Source organism: Pseudophryne corroboree, chromosome 10 (genome assembly GCF_028390025.1).
Source record: "Pseudophryne corroboree isolate aPseCor3 chromosome 10, aPseCor3.hap2, whole genome shotgun sequence".
Classification (NCBI taxonomy): Eukaryota; Metazoa; Chordata; class Amphibia; order Anura; family Myobatrachidae; genus Pseudophryne; species Pseudophryne corroboree.
The window spans coordinates 159,614,857-159,633,613 of record NC_086453.1 but is presented as its reverse complement, the minus strand read 5'-3'; the positions used below and the strand labels follow the sequence as shown (position 1 = coordinate 159,633,613).

At 47.7% G+C, this 18,757-nt stretch overlaps 1 protein-coding gene across 3 annotated transcripts in view; it reads left to right on the top strand.

The window, feature by feature from the left end:
• Window positions 1-18,757, top strand: part of SLC17A7 (solute carrier family 17 member 7) — a 366,305-nt gene that overhangs the window by 243,601 nt on the left and 103,947 nt on the right. The window lies entirely within an intron of this gene.

Below are 18,757 nucleotides of genomic sequence, written 5' to 3'. Positions count from 1 at the left end.
TCTTATCTGGGGAACCCCACGCTTCTTCACACAATTCGTTTAACTCATCAGATGGGGGAAAAGTCACTGGCTGCTTTTTCTCCCCAAACATAATACCCTTTTTTGTGGTAACCGGGTTAATGTCAGAAATGTGCAACACATTTTTCATTGCCGTAATCATACATCGGATGGCCCTAGTGGATTGTATATTTGTCTCCTCCTCGTCGACACTGGAGTCAGACTCCGTGTCGACATCTGTGTCAGCCATCTGAGGTAGCGGGCGTTTTTGAGCCCCTGACGGCCTCTGAGATGCCTGGGCAGGCGCGGGCTGAGATGCCGGCTGTCCCAAAGCTGCGTCATCGAACCTTTTATGTAAGGAGTTGACACTGTCGGTTAATACCTTCCACATATCCATCCACTCTGGTGTCGACCCCGCAGGGGGTGACATCACACTTATCGGCACCTGCTCCGCCACCACATAAGCCTCCTCATCAAACATGTCGACACAGCCGTACCGACACACCGCACACACACAGGGAATGCTCTGACTGAGGACAGGACCCCACAAAGTCCTTTGGGGAGACAGAGAGAGAGTATGCCAGCACACACCACAGCGCTATATAATCAGGGATTTACACTAACACCAAGTGATTTTTCCCTATAGCTGCTTTACATATACAGTTTGCGCCTAAATTTAGTGCCCCCCCTCTCTTTTTTACCCTTTGAGCCTGAAAACTGCAGGGGAGAGCCTGGGGAGCTGTCTTCCAGCGGAGCTGTGAAGAGGAAATGGCGCCAGTGTGCTGAGGGAGATAGCCCCGCCCCCTTCTCGGCGGACTTCTCCCGCTCTTATATGTATATTATGGCGGGGGATTTTTGCACATATATAGTTTATTAGACTATATTATGTGCTGTTTGCCAATGTAAGGTACTCTAATTGCAGCCCAGGGCGCCCCCCCCCCCCCCCAGCGCCCTGCACCCATCAGTGACCGGAGTATGTGGTGTGCATAGGGAGCAATGGCGCACAGCTGCAGTGCTGTGCGCTACCTTAATGAAGACCGGAGTCTTCAGCCGCCGATTTCCAGGATGTTCTTCTTGCTTCTGGCTCTGCAAGGGGGACGGCGGCGCGGCTCCGGGACCGGACGACCAAGGCTGGGCCTGTGTTCGATCCCTCTGGAGCTAATGGTGTCCAGTAGCCTAGAAGCCCAAGCTAGCTGCAAGCAGGTAGGTTCGCTTCTCTCCCCTAAGTCCCTCGTAGCAGTGAGTCTGTTGCCAGCAGATCTCACTGAAAATAAAAAACCTAACAAATACTTTCTTTACTAGAAGCTCAGGAGAGCCCCTAGTGTGCAACCAGCTCGAGACGGGCACAGATTCTAACTGAGGTCTGGAGGAGGGGCATAGAGAGAGGAGCCAGTGCACACCAGATAGTACCTAATCTTTTTTTTAGAGTGCCCAGTCTCCTGCGGAGCCCGTCTATTCCCCATGGTCCTTACGGAGTACCCAGCATCCACTAGGACGTCAGAGAAAATAAGAATTTACTTACCGATAATTCTATTTCTCGTAGTCCGTAGTGGATGCTGGGAACTCCGTAAGGACCATGGGGAATAGCGGCTCCGCAGGAGACTGGGCACAAAAGTAAAGCTTTAGGACTACCTGGTGTGCACTGGCTCCTCCCCCTATGACCCTCCTCCAAGCCTCAGTTAGGATACTGTGCCCGGACGAGCGTACACAATAAGGAAGGATTTATGAATCCCGGGTAAGACTCATACCAGCCACACCAATCACACCGTACAACCTGTGATCTGAACCCAGTTAACAGCATGATAACAGAGGAGCCTCTGAAAAGATGGCTCACAACAATAATAACCCGATTTTTGTAACAATAACTATGTACAAGTATTGCAGACAATCCGCACTTGGGATGGGCGCCCAGCATCCACTACGGACTACGAGAAATAGAATTATCGGTAAGTAAATTCTTATTTTCTCTGACGTCCTAGTGGATGCTGGGAACTCAGTAAGGACCATGGGGATTATACCAAAGCTCCCAAACGGGCGGGAGAGTGCGGATGACTCTGCAGCACCGAATGAGAGAACTCCAGGTCCTCCTCAGCCAGGGTATCAAATTTGTAGAATTTAGCAAACGTGTTTGCCCCCGACCAAATAGCTGCTCGGCAAAGTTGTAAAGCCGAGACCCCTCGGGCAGCCGCCCAAGATGAGCCCACCTTCCTTGTGGAATGGGCTTTTACAGATTTTGGCTGTGGCAGGCCTGCCACAGAATGTGCAAGCTGAATTGTATTACAAATCCAACGAGCAATAGTCTGCTTAGAAGCAGGAGCACCCAGCTTGTTGGGTGCATACAGGATAAACAGCAAGTCAGATTTTCTGACTCCAGCCGTCCTGGAAACATATATTTTCAGGGCCCTGACTATGTCCAACAACTTGGAGTCCTCCAAGTCACTAGTAGCCGCAGGTACCACAGTAGGTTGGTCCAGATGAAACGCTGAAACCACCTTAGGGAGAAAATGAGGACGAGTCCTCAATTCCGCCCTGTCTGAATGGAAGATCAGATAAGGGCTTTTACAGGATAAAGCCGCCAATTCTGACACGCGCCTGGCCTAGGCCAGGGCCAACAGCATGACCACTTTCCATGTGAGATATTTTAACTCCACAGATTCAAGTGGTTCAAACCATTGTGACTTTAGGAACCCCAAAACTACATTGAGATCCCAAGGTGCCACTGGAGGCACAAAAGGAGACTGTATATGCAGTACCCCTTTTACAAACGTCTGAACTTCAGGAACTGAAGCTAGTTCTTTCTGGAAGAAAATTGACAGGGCCGAAATTTGAACCTTAATGGACCCCAATTTTAGGCCCAAAGACACTCCCGTTTGCAGGAAATGCAGGAATCGACCTAGTTGAAATTCCTCCATCGGGGCCTTACTGGCCTCGCACCACGCAACATATTTTCGCCTAATGCGGTGATAATGCTTTGCGGTTACATCCTTTCTGGCTTTGATCAGGGTAGGGATGACTTCATCCGGAATGCCTTTTTCCTTCAGGATCCGGCGTTCAACCGCCCTGCCGTCAAACGCAGCCGCGGCAAGTCTTGGAATAGATAGGGTCCTTGATGGAGTAGGTCCCTTCTTAAAGGTAGAGGCCACGGGTCCTCCGTGAGCATCTCTTGAAGTTCCGGGTACCAAGTCCTTCTTGGCCAATCCGGAGCCACGAGTATAGTTCTTACTCCCCTCCGTCTTATAATTCTCAATACTTTTGGTAAGAGAGGAAGAGGAGGGAACCCATACACTGACTGGTACACCCACGGTGTTACCAGAGCGTCCACAGCTATTGCCTGAGGGTCCCTTGACCTGGCGTAATACCTGTCCAATTTTTTGTTTAGGCGGGACGCCATCATGTCCACCTTTGGTTTTTTCCAACGGTTTACAATCATGTGGAAGACTTCTGCTGAGGAAGTCTGTTTCCCAGTTGTCCACTCCCGGAATGAACACTGCTGACAATGCTATCACATGATTTTCCGCCCAGCGAAAAATCCTTGCAGCTTCTCTACGTGGGCGACTGCCGTGATGTTGTCCGACTGGATCAGCACCGGCTGACCTTGAAGTAGAGGTCTTGCTTGGCTTAGGGCATAGTAAATGGCCCTTAGCTCCAAGATATTTATGTGAAGTGATGTCTCCAGGCTTGACCACAAGCCCTGGAAATTCCTTCCCTGTGTGACTGCTCCCCAGCCTCGCAGGCTGGCATCCGTGGTCACCAGGACCCAGTCCTGAATGCCGAATCTGCGCCCTCTAGAAGATGAGCACTCTGCAACCACCACAGGAGAGACACCCTTGTCTTTGGTGACAGGGTTATCCGCTGATGCATCTGAAGATGCGATCCGGACCACTTTTCCAGCAGGTCCCACTGGAAAGTTCTTGCGTGGAATCTGCCGAATGGAATTGCTTCGTAGGAAGCCACCATTTTTCCCAGGACCCTTGTGCACTGCTGTACTGACACTTGGCCTGGTTTTTGGAAGTTTCTGACTAGTTCGGATAACTCCCTGGCTTTCTCCTCCTGGAGAAACACCTTTTTTCTGGACTGTGTCCAGGATCATCCTTAGGAATAGAAGACGTGTCGTCGGGATCAGCTGCGATTTTGGAATATTAAGAATCCAACCGTGCTGCCGCAACACTACTTGAGATAGTGCTACCCCGACTACCAACCGTTCCCTGGATCTTGCCCTTATCCGGAGATCGTCCAAGTAAGGGATAATTAAAACTCCCTTCCTTCGAAGGAGTATCATCATTTCGGCCATTACTTTGGTAAAGACCCGGGGTGCCGTGGACAAACCAAACGGCAGCGTCTGAAACTGATAGTGACAGTTCTGTACCACAAACCTGAGGTACCCTTGGTGAGAAGGGTAAATTGGGACATGGAGATAAGCATAGGCGTGCGCAGGGGGGGTGCCTGGTGCGCACAGGCACCCCCTAATGTCTGGCACCCCGATCTCACATGCCTGATGCAGCGATCGCCGAGCAGGCTGATTACTGTCCCCTCTGCGCTGCACCCTGTCAGGACTGCATTACTGACCGGACGCCTGGGTTAATCAAGGGTGCCACTGCCACCGGCTTTCAAACTCCCGGCTCCATCTCCATGTACAAAAACAGCGTGATGTCATGCTGCTCGCACGCCCACCCGTCACACCCGCCCAACTCGCTCCTTCTATGCTATGCCAACACCAGCCACTGATGAGCTGCAGCATGCAGCCAGCGTTCCTCTTAGGAAGACAAATTCACTACTGGCAGGCGGTCGGCAGCAGCATTGACACGTCACTTCTTTTTTCCAGCAGCAGCAGTACTAGTCTGCGACTGTCAGTGTCAGTGAGTGACTGACTTGTAAGTAAGCTGCTGCAGCTTGCAGGGGAAAGAGAGGGGGAGCCAGACCAGGCTGAGGAGGAGCAGTGTAATTGCAGTGAGTGCCATCAGGGGTATTTGTTTGGTGCACACCACAACATCTGACAATGTATCTGCATTATTAGGATTGGTACAAGGTTGGATATTTTATATTGTGTTGACCATCAATAGATGGTACTAGACACGCCCAAAAGGCGGTGCTAGACACACCCCTCCAATGGTGCACCCCCTAATAAAATGTGCTGCGCACGCCTATGGAGATAAGCATCCTTGATGTCCAGAGACACCATATAATCCCCTTCTTCCAGGTTTGCCATCACCGCTCTGAGTGACTCCATCTTGAATTTGAACCTTTGTATGTAAGTGTTCAAGGATTTCAGATTTAAATTAGGTCTCACCGAGCCGTCCGGCTTCGGTACCACAAACAGCGTGGAATAATACCCCTTTCCCTGTTGTAGGAGGGGTACCTTGATTATCACCTGCTGGGAATACAGCTTGTGAATGGCTTCCCATACCGCCTCCCTGTCGGAGGGAGACGTCGGTACAGCAGACTTTAGGAAAACGGCGAAGGGGAGACGTCTCGAATTCCAATTTGTACCCCTGAGATACCACCTGAAGGATCCAGGGGTCCCCTGTGAGTGAGCCCACTGCAAGCTGAAATTTTTGAGACGGGCCCCCACCATGCCTGAGTCCGCTTGTAAAGCCCCAGCGTCATGCTGAGGACTTTGCGGAGGCGGGAGAGGGCTTCTGTTCCTGGGAACTGGCTGTTTGCTGCAGCCTTTTTCCTCTCCCTCTGCCACGGGGCAGAAATGAGGAGCCTTTTGCCCACTTGCCCTTATGGGGCCCAAAGGACTGCGCCTGATAATATGGCGTCTTCTTATGTTGAGAGGCTACCTGGGGTAAAAATGTGGATTTTCCAGCCGGTGCCGTGGCCACCAGGTCTGTTAGACCTACCCCAAATAACTCCTCCCTTTTATAAGGCGATACTTCCATATGCCTTTTGGAATCAGCATCACCTGACCACTGTCTTGTCCATAACCCTCTTCTGGCAGAAATGGACAGCGCACTTACTCTTGATGCCAGTCGGCAAATATCCCTCTGTGCATCACGCATATATAGAAATGCATCTTTTAAATGCTCTATAGTCAGTAATATACTGTCCCTATCTAGGGTATCAATATTGTCAGTCAGGGAAACCGACCAAGCCACCCCAGCACTGCACATCCAGGCTGAGGCGATTGCTGGTCGCAGTATCACACCCGTGTGAGTGTATATACATTTTAGGATATTTTACTGCTTTCTGTCAGCAGGTTCCTTAAGGGCGGCCGTATCCGGGGACGGTAGTGCCACCTGTTTAGACAAGCGTGTGAGCGCTTTATTCACCCTAGGGGGTGTTTCCCAACGTGCCCTATCCTCTGGCGGGAAGGGGTATGATGCTAATAACTTTTTAGGAATTAACAGTTTTTATCGGGGGAAACCCACGCATCATCACACACTTCATTTAATTCCTCAGATGCAGGAAAAACTACAGGCAGTTTTTTCTCACCCAACATAATACCCTTTTTAGTGGTACTGGTATTATCAGAAATGTGTAAAAACATTTTCCATAGCCTCAATCATGTAACGTGTGGCCCTACTGGAAGTCACATTCGTCTCTTAATCGTCGACACTGGAGTCAGTATCCGTGTCGGCGTCTGTACCATCTGCGGTAACGGGCGTTTTAGAGCCCCTGATGGCCTTTGAGACACCTGGACAGGCACAGGCTGAGTCGCCGGCTGTCTCATGTCATCAATCTTTTGTAAAGAGCTGACTCACATAATTCCTTCCATAAGCTCATCCACTCAGATGTCGACTCCCTAGGGGGTGACATCTCTGTTACAGGCAATTGCTCCGCCTCCACCTCATTTTCCTCCTCATACATGTCGACACAACGTACCGACACACAGCACACACACAGGGAATGCTCTGATAGAGGACAGGACCCCACTAGCCCTTTGGGGAGACAGAGGGAGAGTATGCCAGCACACACCAGAGCGCTATATATATATATACAGGGATAACCTTATATAAGTGTTTTTCCCCTTATAGCTGCTGTATTGTTATACTGCACCTAATTAGTGCCCCCCTCTCTTTTTTAACCCCTTTCTGTAGTGTAGTAACTGCAGAGGAGAGCCAGGGAGCTTCCCTCCAACGGAGCTGAGAGAGAAAATGGCGCCAGTGTGCTGAGGAGATAGGCTCCGCCCCTTCTCGGCGGCCTTTTCTCCCGTTTTTCTGTGGAATCTGGCAGGGGTTAAAATTCATCCATATAGCCCTGGGGGCTATATGTGATGTATTTTCGCCAGCCAAGGTGTTTTTATTGCTGCTCAGGGCGCCCCCCCCTAGCGCCCTGCACCCTCAGTGACCGAAGTGTGAAGAGGAGCAATGGCGCACAGCTGCAGTGCTGTGCGCTACCTTGGTGAAGACAGGATGTCTTCTGCCGCCGATTTTCCGGACCTCTTCTTGCTTCTGGCTCTGTAAGGGGGCCGGCGGCGCGGCTCTGGGACCGAGCTCCGAGGCTGGGCCTGTGTTCGATCCCTCTGGAGCTAATGGTGTCCAGTAGCCTAAGAAGCCCAATCCACTCTGCATGCAGGTGAGTTCGCTTCTTCTCCCCTTAGTCCCTCGATGCAGTGAGCCTGTTGCCAGCAGGTCTCACTGAAAATAAAAAACCTAAAACTAAACTTTCACTAAGAAGCTTAGGAGAGCCCCTAGTGTGCACCCTTCTCGGCCGGGCACAAAAATCTAACTGAGGCTTGGAGGAGGGTCATAGGGGGAGGAGCCAGTGCACACCAGGTAGTCCTAAAGCTTTACTTTTGTGCCCAGTCTCCTGCGGAGCCGCTATTCCCCATGGTCCTTACGGAGTTCCCAGCATCCACTAGGACGTCAGAGAAAAGTAATTAGAAGCCTTACTGTAGGACTTAGTGTGTAATGGGCATTGCGGTGTGTGGCATAATGTGTCACAGACATTACGGTGTGTGGCATACTATATCACGGGCATTATGGTATGTGGTACAATGTCTCAGGGGCATTGTGTGTGGCAAAATGTATAACGGGCATTGCGGTGTATGGCATAGGGTATAACGGACATTGCGGTATGTGTCACAGGCATTACGGTGTGTGGTATACTATATCACGGGCATTGTGGTATAATGTCTCAGGGTCATTGCAGTGTGGTGGCATAATGTATCACAGACATTGTGGTATGTGCTATAATGTATCAGGGGCATTGCAGTGTGTGTCATAATGTTTAACCAACATTGCGATGCCTGTCATAATGTGTCACAGGCATTACGGTGTGTGGCATAATGTGTCGGGGGCATTATGGTGTGTGGCATATTGTGTCATGGGCATTATTATGTGTGGCATAATGTCTAAGGGCCATTGCAGTATGTGGCATAATGTATACTGGGCATTACTATACAGATGAAAAAATAAGAATTTACTCACCGATAATTCTATTTCTCGTAGTCCGTAGTGGATGCTGGGAACTCCGTAAGGACCATGGGGAATAGCGGGCTCCGAAGGAGGCTGGGCACTCTAGAAAGATTTATGACTACCTGGTGTGCACTGGCTCCTCCCACTATGACCCTCCTCCAAGCCTCAGTTAGGACACTGTGCCCGGACGAGCTGACATAATAAGGAAGGATTTTGAATCCCGGGTAAGACTCATACCAGCCACACCAATCACACCGTACAACTCGTGATACTATATCCAGTTTGACAGTATGAAAACAACTGAGCCTCTCAACAGATGGCTCAACAATAACCCTTTAGTTAGCAATAACTATTTACAAGTATTGCAGACAATCCGCACTTGGGATGGGCGCCCAGCATCCACTACGGACTACGAGAAATAGAATTACCGGTGAGTAAATTCTTATTTTCTCTGACGTCCTAGTGGATGCTGGGAACTCCGTAAGGACCATGGGGATTATACCAAAGCTCCCAAACGGGCGGGAGAGTGCGGATGACTCTGCAGCACCGAATGAGAGAACTCCAGGTCCTCCTCAGCCAGGGTATCAAATTTGTAGAATTTAGCAAACGTGTTTGCCCCCGACCAAATAGCTGCTCGGCAAAGTTGTAAAGCCGAGACCCCTCGGGCAGCCGCCCAAGATGAGCCCACCTTCCTTGTGGAATGGGCATTTACAGATTTTGGCTGTGGCAGGCCTGCCACAGAATGTGCAAGCTGAATTGTACTACAAATCCAGCGAGCAATAGTCTGCTTAGAAGCAGGAGCACCCAGCTTGTTGGGTGCATACAGGATAAACAGCGAGTCAGATTTTCTGACTCCAGCCGTCCTGGAAACATATATTTTCTAGTGATGAGCGCCTGAAATTTTTCGGGTTTTGTGTTTTGGTTTTGGGTTCGGTTCCGCGGCCGTGTTTTGGGTTCGACCGCGTTTTGGCAAAACCTCACCGAATTTTTTTTGTCGGATTCGGGTGTGTTTTGGATTCGGGTGTTTTTTTCAAAAAACCCTAAAAAACAGCTTAAATCATAGAATTTGGGGGTCATTTTGATCCCATATTATTATTAACCTCAAAAACCATAATTTCCACTCATTTTCAGTCTATTCTGAATACCTCACACCTCACAATATTATTTTTAGTCCTAAAATTTGCACCGAGGTCGCTGGATGACTAAGCTAAGCGACCCTAGTGGCCGACACAAACACCTGGCCCATCTAGGAGTTAGCACGCCATCCACCTTCTGGGTGCCGTGTTTTTAAAAGATCACACTGTCTCCATACACTAAATTGAAATGTGCAATTATTGATGTAAATCTGATATCCGGGGCACCGGACAAATGTACCTTGGGACGTTACCAGATATTAAATAAGTGTTGTCTCCCTCTCACCAAGGATTTAGTAAGGCTTATCTGGCTATAGCTGAGAGATTAAGCATAATATTATACACAATTGCTTATTACGGCAATGAACAATAGGACACGCAGCTAATTGACAGCTAATCTTCGTTTTCATTCAGTCAGTAGAAAAGGGTTAATTCACAGAAACAGATATCCTCATTTCTATGTATAGTGCAGACTGTGTGTTATGTTATACGGCAGTTGCAGGAGAATGTAACCAGCAGCACAAGCTTTGGATACATTGTAAATCAGCCAGGCTATGATAGCACTGACACGGCTGAATTTTGAAACATTTGTTGCGGATCACTAAATACATGGGTCTACTGCAGTGGTTCCCAAACTGTGTGCTGTGGCACCCTGGGGTGCCTCGGGACACTTGCAGGGGTGCCTTGGGTTGGTGGTCCAGGACCAATTCAAATTAGTTATGGTCAATATAATAGGCAAAACCAGTGCTGGTGGCTTCTAATCATAAAATATGTGGCCAAACAGAAGCAAATCTTGACCCTCACCACATAACTGACCCTAAGGATGACACATAAGCAGTTTAAGCACATTTTACTTTAATGTAATATTTCTTTCTAAATTTCTCAATAAGAAACTTTTGACCTAGGGGCGCCGTGAACAAAATTCTGATGCTCAAGGGCGCTGTGAATAAAAAAAGTTTGGGAACCACTGGTCTACTGTCTGCATAACACGTTAGTGATACTTTCTATTGCAGTAAGACCATTCCAGTTTGATTCAATCAGCCGTAGATGACACACTGTTTTAAGTGATATAGATCAAACACTGGGAGTGTATACCATTTATACCTTCTGACTTAGCAATATTATTACGGCTTGTTTGTGCTGCCTCTTATCTATTACATACAGGAGCAGGGAGATTGAGGACAATTTACTAACTCCCAGTACTGTGGAAGGCTATTCTCCAATAAGATTAACCCCCTAACTGACGTGTGTGAATGCATGTCATATGAGAATATCCATCTAAGTGATTTTGTTCTGCACAAGTTAAGTGTTTAGATCACATTGCTGCAGTGTCCTAGTTGTCCACACAAACCTTACATGGTGAGAATATGTCCTGTTGGGAATATACTTAGAATTTTTTGAACAGTTGGGACCACATAAATAAAACCGCTATTTATTGAGATAGGGTCACTCTAACAATCCCTCATTATTAGCAGTAATCACAAGTGTTTTAGAATGGTATCCACTTAAGGTATTTATACATGAATTACTGATTTTGATCACTTTATTCTGTGATTAATAGTGGAATCCTCAATTTAATTATCCCAACAGCAAGCCATAATATCCCAAGGAGGGGAGCGCACAATTTATGTATACAATCCTATAGGTCAATATTGACAATAAGCACAATGATATAGTTGTATGATTATTACAAGAAAGAATTATCTAGCTGACTGATTATATTAGAGACTAGTGTGTGTTCTGATTATATTTTTAATTTTTTCTTCTGCACTATTCACTATTTCACATATTCTTTTTGAATACTTCGCCAGCTATCCACTATTAGTATTTTAAACCAATTACAATAAAGGTTATGTTTTATAGGAAGTTGTCCTATACCTAGATTCAGATTTGTCATTACAGTAAGTTACAGATGAGTGCCCCAATGTGGAATACTTTTTCTTTTTGTGTTTTATTATGATGAATTTATTCCAGGGAGCACCCCCAAATTAATGGTTAATACCAAGAATTTTCTCTGAGAATTGTTGTCAGGTTCGGTCTGGTTTGTGTCCCCGGAGGGGGCGCTAGTGGGTCAGTGGAGGTAGGATGGAAGAAGTGAGGATACTGGATTGGATTCCTGCGCATGTGCGCAATGTTGTTTATTAAGGAGAAAGATAAAACAATATGGCAGCAGGAATACTTGGAGAAATAAACAATAATAAATGCAATGGGTATGATGCAGCGTGGAAGCTGAGAGTCTATGGCAAAACAGTGAGAGTCTATGGCAATACAGTGAGAGTCTATGGCAATATGCTGGTATGGGAACCAGAGATGATAAACACGTGGAGCCAGCAGAGGTGATGATAATGGTAGCAAACCTGGTAGCAGATGCAGAAGACTTGATGCAGGGTTCACAGTGCTATTGGAAAGCACAGGCAGCTTGCAAGCTGATTCACAGGTGAGGTGATGAGCTGCACCTGGAGATGGAGTCTCTACAGCTGAGGCTGAAGCACACTGTGTTGGAGATTGGTGTGAAGCCTGTAAATGAATGCAGGAATTGCTGATGCTTGTAGTTCCACGGAGATGCAGGAGGATAACCAGGAACACAGGGGATCTGGAGACTGGAACACAGGGAACCACTGGATGCAGCAGGAGAGCTGGAGTGGTTGCTGGAACTTGTAGTTCCACAGAGATGCAGGAGGATAACCAGGAACACAGGGGATCTGGAGACTGGAACACAGGGAACCACTGGATGCAGTAGGAGAGCTGGAGTGGTTGCTGGAACTTGTAGTTCCACAGGAACACAGGAACTTGCACACGGAATGTCGCAGGAGAGCTGGAGGGGTTGCTGGAACTTGTAGTTCCACGGAAACACAGGAACAACTGGGAACTGGAACAGCTGGGACCTGTTGTTCCACAGGTCTAATACACAAGGAAATCTCTGTAGACAGAGGATTGCAAACAGGAGCGGTCTGTTCACGGGATGTGACGTGTTGTCCAAGGCGATGTGAGAGAGCCACAAACTGGAAGTTATACCACCTGCCCAGCAGTGATTGGACACAAACTGCAGGCAGAGATACTAGCTGGATTAGGTGTCCAGATCAGCTGTGAGTTGGCTGAAGCATTCCAGGCTGCAGAGGACTGAAAACCAGAACTGGAACAGAACTGAACTGCTGGAACCTGTAGTTCCACAGCAGTGATGTGATGGAAAATGCAGATTCCTGACAATTGTCTTCAAATATAAACAATGGGAAGTAACTGACTGACATGAATATATGACCTATATGATCTGTGCGGATTTTTCTCTTGTTTCAGAACCATCTAGGAGTGGCACTGCAGTGTCACGCAGGATGTCCCTTCCAAAAAACCCTCCCCAAACAGCACATGACGCAAAGAAAAAAAGAGGCGCAATGAGGTAGCTGTGTGAGTAAGATTAGCGACCCTAGTGGCCGACACAAACACCGGGCCCATTTAGGAGTGGCACTGCAGTGTCACGCAGGATGTCCCTTCCAAAAAACCCTCCCCAAACAGCACATGACGCAAAGAAAAAAAGAGGCGCAATGAGGTAGCTGTGTGAGTAAGATTAGCGACCCTAGTGGCCGACACAAACACCGGGCCCATTTAGGAGTGGCACTGCAGTGTCACGCAGGATGTCCCTTCCAAAAAACCCTCCCCAAACAGCACATGACGCAAAGAAAAAAAGAGGCGCAATGAGGTAGCTGTGTGAGTAAGATTAGCGACCCTAGTGGCCGACACAAACACCGGGCCCATTTAGGAGTGGCACTGCAGTGTCACGCTGGATGTCCCTTCCAAAAAACCCTCCCCAAACAGCACATGACGCAAAGAAAAAGAAAAGAAAAAAGAGGTGCAAGATGGAATTGTCCTTGGGCCCTCCCACCCACCCTTATGTTGTATAAACAAAACAGGACATGCACACTTTAACCAACCCATCATTTCAGTGACAGGGTCTGCCACACGACTGTGACTGATATGACGGGTTGGTTTGGACCCCCCCCAAAAAAGAAGCAATTAATCTCTCCTTGCACAAACTGGCTCTACAGAGGCAAGATGTCCACCTCATCATCATCCTCCGATATATCACCGTGTACATCCCCCTCCTCACAGATTATCAATTCGTCCCCACTGGAATCCACCATCTCAGCTCCCTGTGTACTTTGTGGAGGCAATTGCTGCTGGTCAATGTCTCCGCGGAGGAATTGATTATAATTCATTTTAATGAACATCATCTTCTCCACATTTTCTGGATGTAACCTCGTACGCCGATTGCTGACAAGGTGAGCGGCGGCACTAAACACTCTTTCGGAGTACACACTTGTGGGAGGGCAACTTAGGTAGAATAAAGCCAGTTTGTGCAAGGGCCTCCAAATTGCCTCTTTTTCCTGCCAGTATAAGTACGGACTGTGTGACGTGCCTACTTGGATGCGGTCACTCATATAATCCTCCACCATTCTATCAATGTTGAGAGAATCATATGCAGTGACAGTAGACGACATGTCCGTAATCGTTGTCAGGTCCTTCAGTCCGGACCAGATGTCAGCATCAGCAGTCGCTCCAGACTGCCCTGCATCACCGCCAGCGGGTGGGCTCGGAATTCTGAGCCTTTTCCTCGCACCCCCAGTTGCGGGAGAATGTGAAGGAGGAGATGTTGACAGGTCGCGTTCCGCTTGACTTGACAATTTTTTCACCAGCAGGTCTTTCAACCCCAGCAGACTTGTGTCTGCCGGAAAGAGAGATCCAAGGTAGGTTTTAAATCTAGGATCGAGCACGGTGGCCAAAATGTAGTGCTCTGATTTCAACAGATTGACCACCCGTGAATCCTTGTTAAGCGAATTAAGGGCTCCATCCACAAGTCCCACATGCCTAGCGGAATCGCTCCGTGTTAGCTTCTCCTTCAATGTCTCCAGCTTCTTCTGCAAAAGCCTGATGAGGGGAATGACCTGACTCAGGCTGGCAGTGTCTGAACTGACTTCACGTGTGGCAAGTTCAAAGGGCATCAGAACCTTGCACAACGTTGAAATCATTCTCCACTGCACTTGAGACAGGTGCATTCCACCTCCTATATCGTGCTCAATTGTATAGGCTTGAATGGCCTTTTGCTGCTCCTCCAACCTCTGAAGCATATAGAGGGTTGAATTCCACCTCGTTACCACTTCTTGCTTCAGATGATGGCAGGGCAGGTTCAGTAGTTTTTGGTGGTGCTCCAGTCTTCTGTACGTGGTGCCTGTACGCCGAAAGTGTCCCGCAATTCTTCTGGCCACCGACAGCATCTCTTGCACGCCCCTGTCGTTTTTTAAAAAATTCTGCACCACCAAATTCAAGGTATGTGCAAAACATGGGACGTGCTGGAATTTGCCCATATTTAATGCACACACAATATTGCTGGCGTTGTCCGATGCCACAAATCCACAGGAGAGTCCAATTGGGGTAAGCCATTCTGCGATGATCTTCCTCAGTTGCCGTAAGAGGTTTTCAGCTGTGTGCGTATTCTGGAAAGCGGTGATACAAAGCGTAGCCTGCCTAGGAAAGAGTTGGCGTTTGCGAGATGCTGCTACTGGTGCCGCCGCTGCTGTTCTTGCGGCGGGAGTCCATACATCTACCCAGTGGGCTGTCACAGTCATATAGTCCTGACCCTGCCCTGCTCCACTTGTCCACATGTCCGTGGTTAAGTGGACATTGGGTACAACTGCATTTTTTAGGACACTGGTGAGTCTTTTTCTGACGTCCGTGTACATTCTCGGTATCGCCTGCCTAGAGAAGTGGAACCTAGATGGTATTTGGTAACGGGGGCACACTGCCTCAATAAATTGTCTAGTTCCCTGTGAACTAACGGCGGATACCGGACGCACGTCTAACACCAACATAGTTGTCAAGGACTCAGTTATCCGCATTGTAACAGGATGACTGCTGTGATATTTCATCTTCCTCGCAAAGGACTGTTGGACAGTCAATTGCTTACTGGAAGTAGTACAAGTGGGCTTACGACTTCCCCTCTGGGATGACCATCGACTCCCAGCAGCAACAACAGCAGCGCCAGCAGCAGTAGGCGTTACACGCAAGGATGCATCGGAGGAATCCCAGGCAGGAGAGGACTCGTCAGAATTGCCAGTGACATGGCCTGCAGGACTATTGGCATTCCTGGGGAAGGAGGAAATTGACACTGAGGGAGTTGGTGGGGTGGTTTGCGTGAGCTTGGTTACAAGAGGAAGGGATTTACTGGTCAGTGGACTGCTTCCGCTGTCGGCCCAAGTTTTTGAACTTGTCACTGACTTATTATGAATGCGCTGCAGGTGACGTATAAGGGAGGATGTTCCGAGGTGGTTAACGTCCTTACCCCTACTTATTACAGCTTGACAAAGGGAACACACGGCTTGACACCTGTTGTCCGCATTTCTGGTGAAATACTTCCACACCGAAGAGCTGATTTTTTTGGTATTTTCACCAGGCATGTCAACGGCCCTATTCCTCCCACGGACAACAGGTGTCTCCCCGGGTGCCTGACTTAAACAAACCACCTCACCATCAGAATCCTCCTGGTCAATTTCCTCCCCAGCGCCAGCAACACCCATATCCTCCTCATCCTGGTGTACTTCAACACTGACATCTTCAATCTGACTATCAGGAACTGGACTGCGGGTGCTCCTTCCAGCACTTGCAGGGGGCGTGCAAATGGTGGAAGGCGCATGCTCTTCACGTCCAGTGTTGGGAAGGTCAGGCATCGCAACCGACACAATTGGACTCTCCTTGTGGATTTGGGATTTCGAAGAACGCACAGTTCTTTGCGGTGCTACTGCTTTTGCCAGCTTGAGTCTTTTCATTTTTCTAGCAAGAGGCTGAGTGCCTCCATCCTCATGTGAAGCTGAACCACTAGCCATGAACATAGGCCAGGGCCTCAGCCATTCCTTGCCACTCCGTGTGGTAAATGGCATATTGGCAAGTTTACGCTTCTCCTCCGACAATTTTATTTTAGGTTTTGGAGTCCTTTTTTTACTGATATTTGGTGTTTTGGATTTGACATGCTCTGTACTATGACATTGGGCATCGGCCTTGGCAGACGACGTTGCTGGCATTTCATCGTCTCGGCCATGACTAGTGGCAGCAGCTTCAGCACGAGGTGGAAGTGGATCTTGATCTTTCCCTAATTTTGGAACCTCAACATTTTTGTTCTCCATATTTTAATAGGCACAACTAAAAGGCACCTCAGGTAAACAATGGAGATGGATGGATACTAGTATACAATTATGGATGGACTGCTGAGTGCCGACACAGAGGTAGCTACAGCCGTGGACTACCGTACTGTACTGTGTCTGCTGCTAATATAGACTGGTTGATAAAGAGATGTAGTAGTAGTATGTATGTATAAAGAAGAAAGAAAAAAAAACCACGGGTAGGTGGTATACAATTATGGACGGACTGCCCAGTGCCGACACAGAGGTAGCTACAGCCGTGGACTACCGTACTGTACTGTGTCTGCTGCTAATATAGACTGGTTGATAAAGAGATGTAGTAGTAGTATGTATGTATAAAGAAGAAAGAAAAAAAAACCACGGGTAGGTGGTATACAATTATGGACGGACTGCCCAGTGCCGACACAGAGGTAGCTACAGCCGTGGACTACCGTACTGTACTGTGTCTGCTGCTAATATAGACTGGTTGATAAAGAGATGTAGTAGTAGTATGTATGTATAAAGAAGAAAGAAAAAAAAACCACGGGTAGGTGGTATACAATTATGGACGGACTGCCCAGTGCCGACACAGAGGTAGCTACAGCCGTGGACTACCGTACTGTACTGTGTCTGCTGCTAATATAGACTGGTTGATAAAGAGATGTAGTAGTAGTAGTATGTATGTATAAAGAAGAAAGAAAAAAAAACCACGGGTAGGTGGTATACAATTATGGACGGACTGCCCAGTGCCGACACAGAGGTAGCTACAGCCGTGGACTACCGTACTGTACTGTGTCTGCTGCTAATATAGACTGGTTGATAAAGAGATGTAGTAGTAGTATGTATGTATAAAGAAGAAAGAAAAAAAAACCACGGGTAGGTGGTATACAATTATGGACGGACTGCCCAGTGCCGACACAGAGGTAGCTACAGCCGTGGACTACCATACTGTACTGTGTCTGCTGCTAATATAGACTGGTTGATAAAGAGATGTAGTAGTAGTATGTATGTATAAAGAAGAAAGAAAAAAAAAACACGGGTAGGTGGTATACAATTATGGACGGACTGCCCAGTGCCGACACAGAGGTAGCTACAGCCGTGGACTACCGTACTGTACTGTGTCTGCTGCTAATATAGACTGGTTGATAAAGAGATGTAGTAGTAGTAGTATGTATGTATAAAGAAGAAAGAAAAAAAAACCACGGGTAGGTGGTATACAATTATGGACGGACTGCCCAGTGCCGACACAGAGGTAGCTACAGCCGTGGACTACCGTACTGTACTGTGTCTGCTGCTAATATAGACTGGTTGATAAAGAGATGTAGTAGTAGTATGTATGTATAAAGAAGAAAGAAAAAAAAACCACGGGTAGGTGGTATACAATTATGGACGGACTGCCCAGTGCCGACACAGAGGTAGCTACAGCCGTGGACTACCGTACTGTACTGTGTCTGCTGCTAATATAGACTGGTTGATAAAGAGATGTAGTAGTAGTAGTATGTATGTATAAAGAAGAAAGAAAAAAAAACCACGGGTAGGTGGTATACAATTATGGACGGACTGCCGAGTGCCAACACAGAGGTAGCTACAGCCGTGGACTACCGTACTGTACTGTGTCTGCTGCTAATATAGACTGGTTGATAAAGAGCTGTAGTAGTAGTATGTATGTATAAAGAAGAAAGAAAAAAAAACCACGGGTAGGTGGTATACAATTATGGACGGACTGCCGAGTGCCGACACAGAGGTAGCTACAGCCGTGAACTACCGTACTGTGTCTGCTGCGACTGGATGATAAATAATGATATAAAAAATATATATATATCACTACTGCAGCCGGACAGGTATATATTATATAATGACGGACCTGCTGGACACTGTCTGTCAGCAGAATGAGTTTTTTATAGAATAAAAAAAAAAACACCACACAAGTGAAGTCACACGACGAGTGTTTAACTTTTTCAGGCAATCACAATATAGTATACTATACTACTAACTGTACTGGTGGTCAGTGTGGTCAGGTCACTGGTCAGTCACACTGGCAGTGGCACTCCTGCAGCAAAAGTGTGCACTGTTTAATTTTAATAATAATATGTACTCCTGGCTC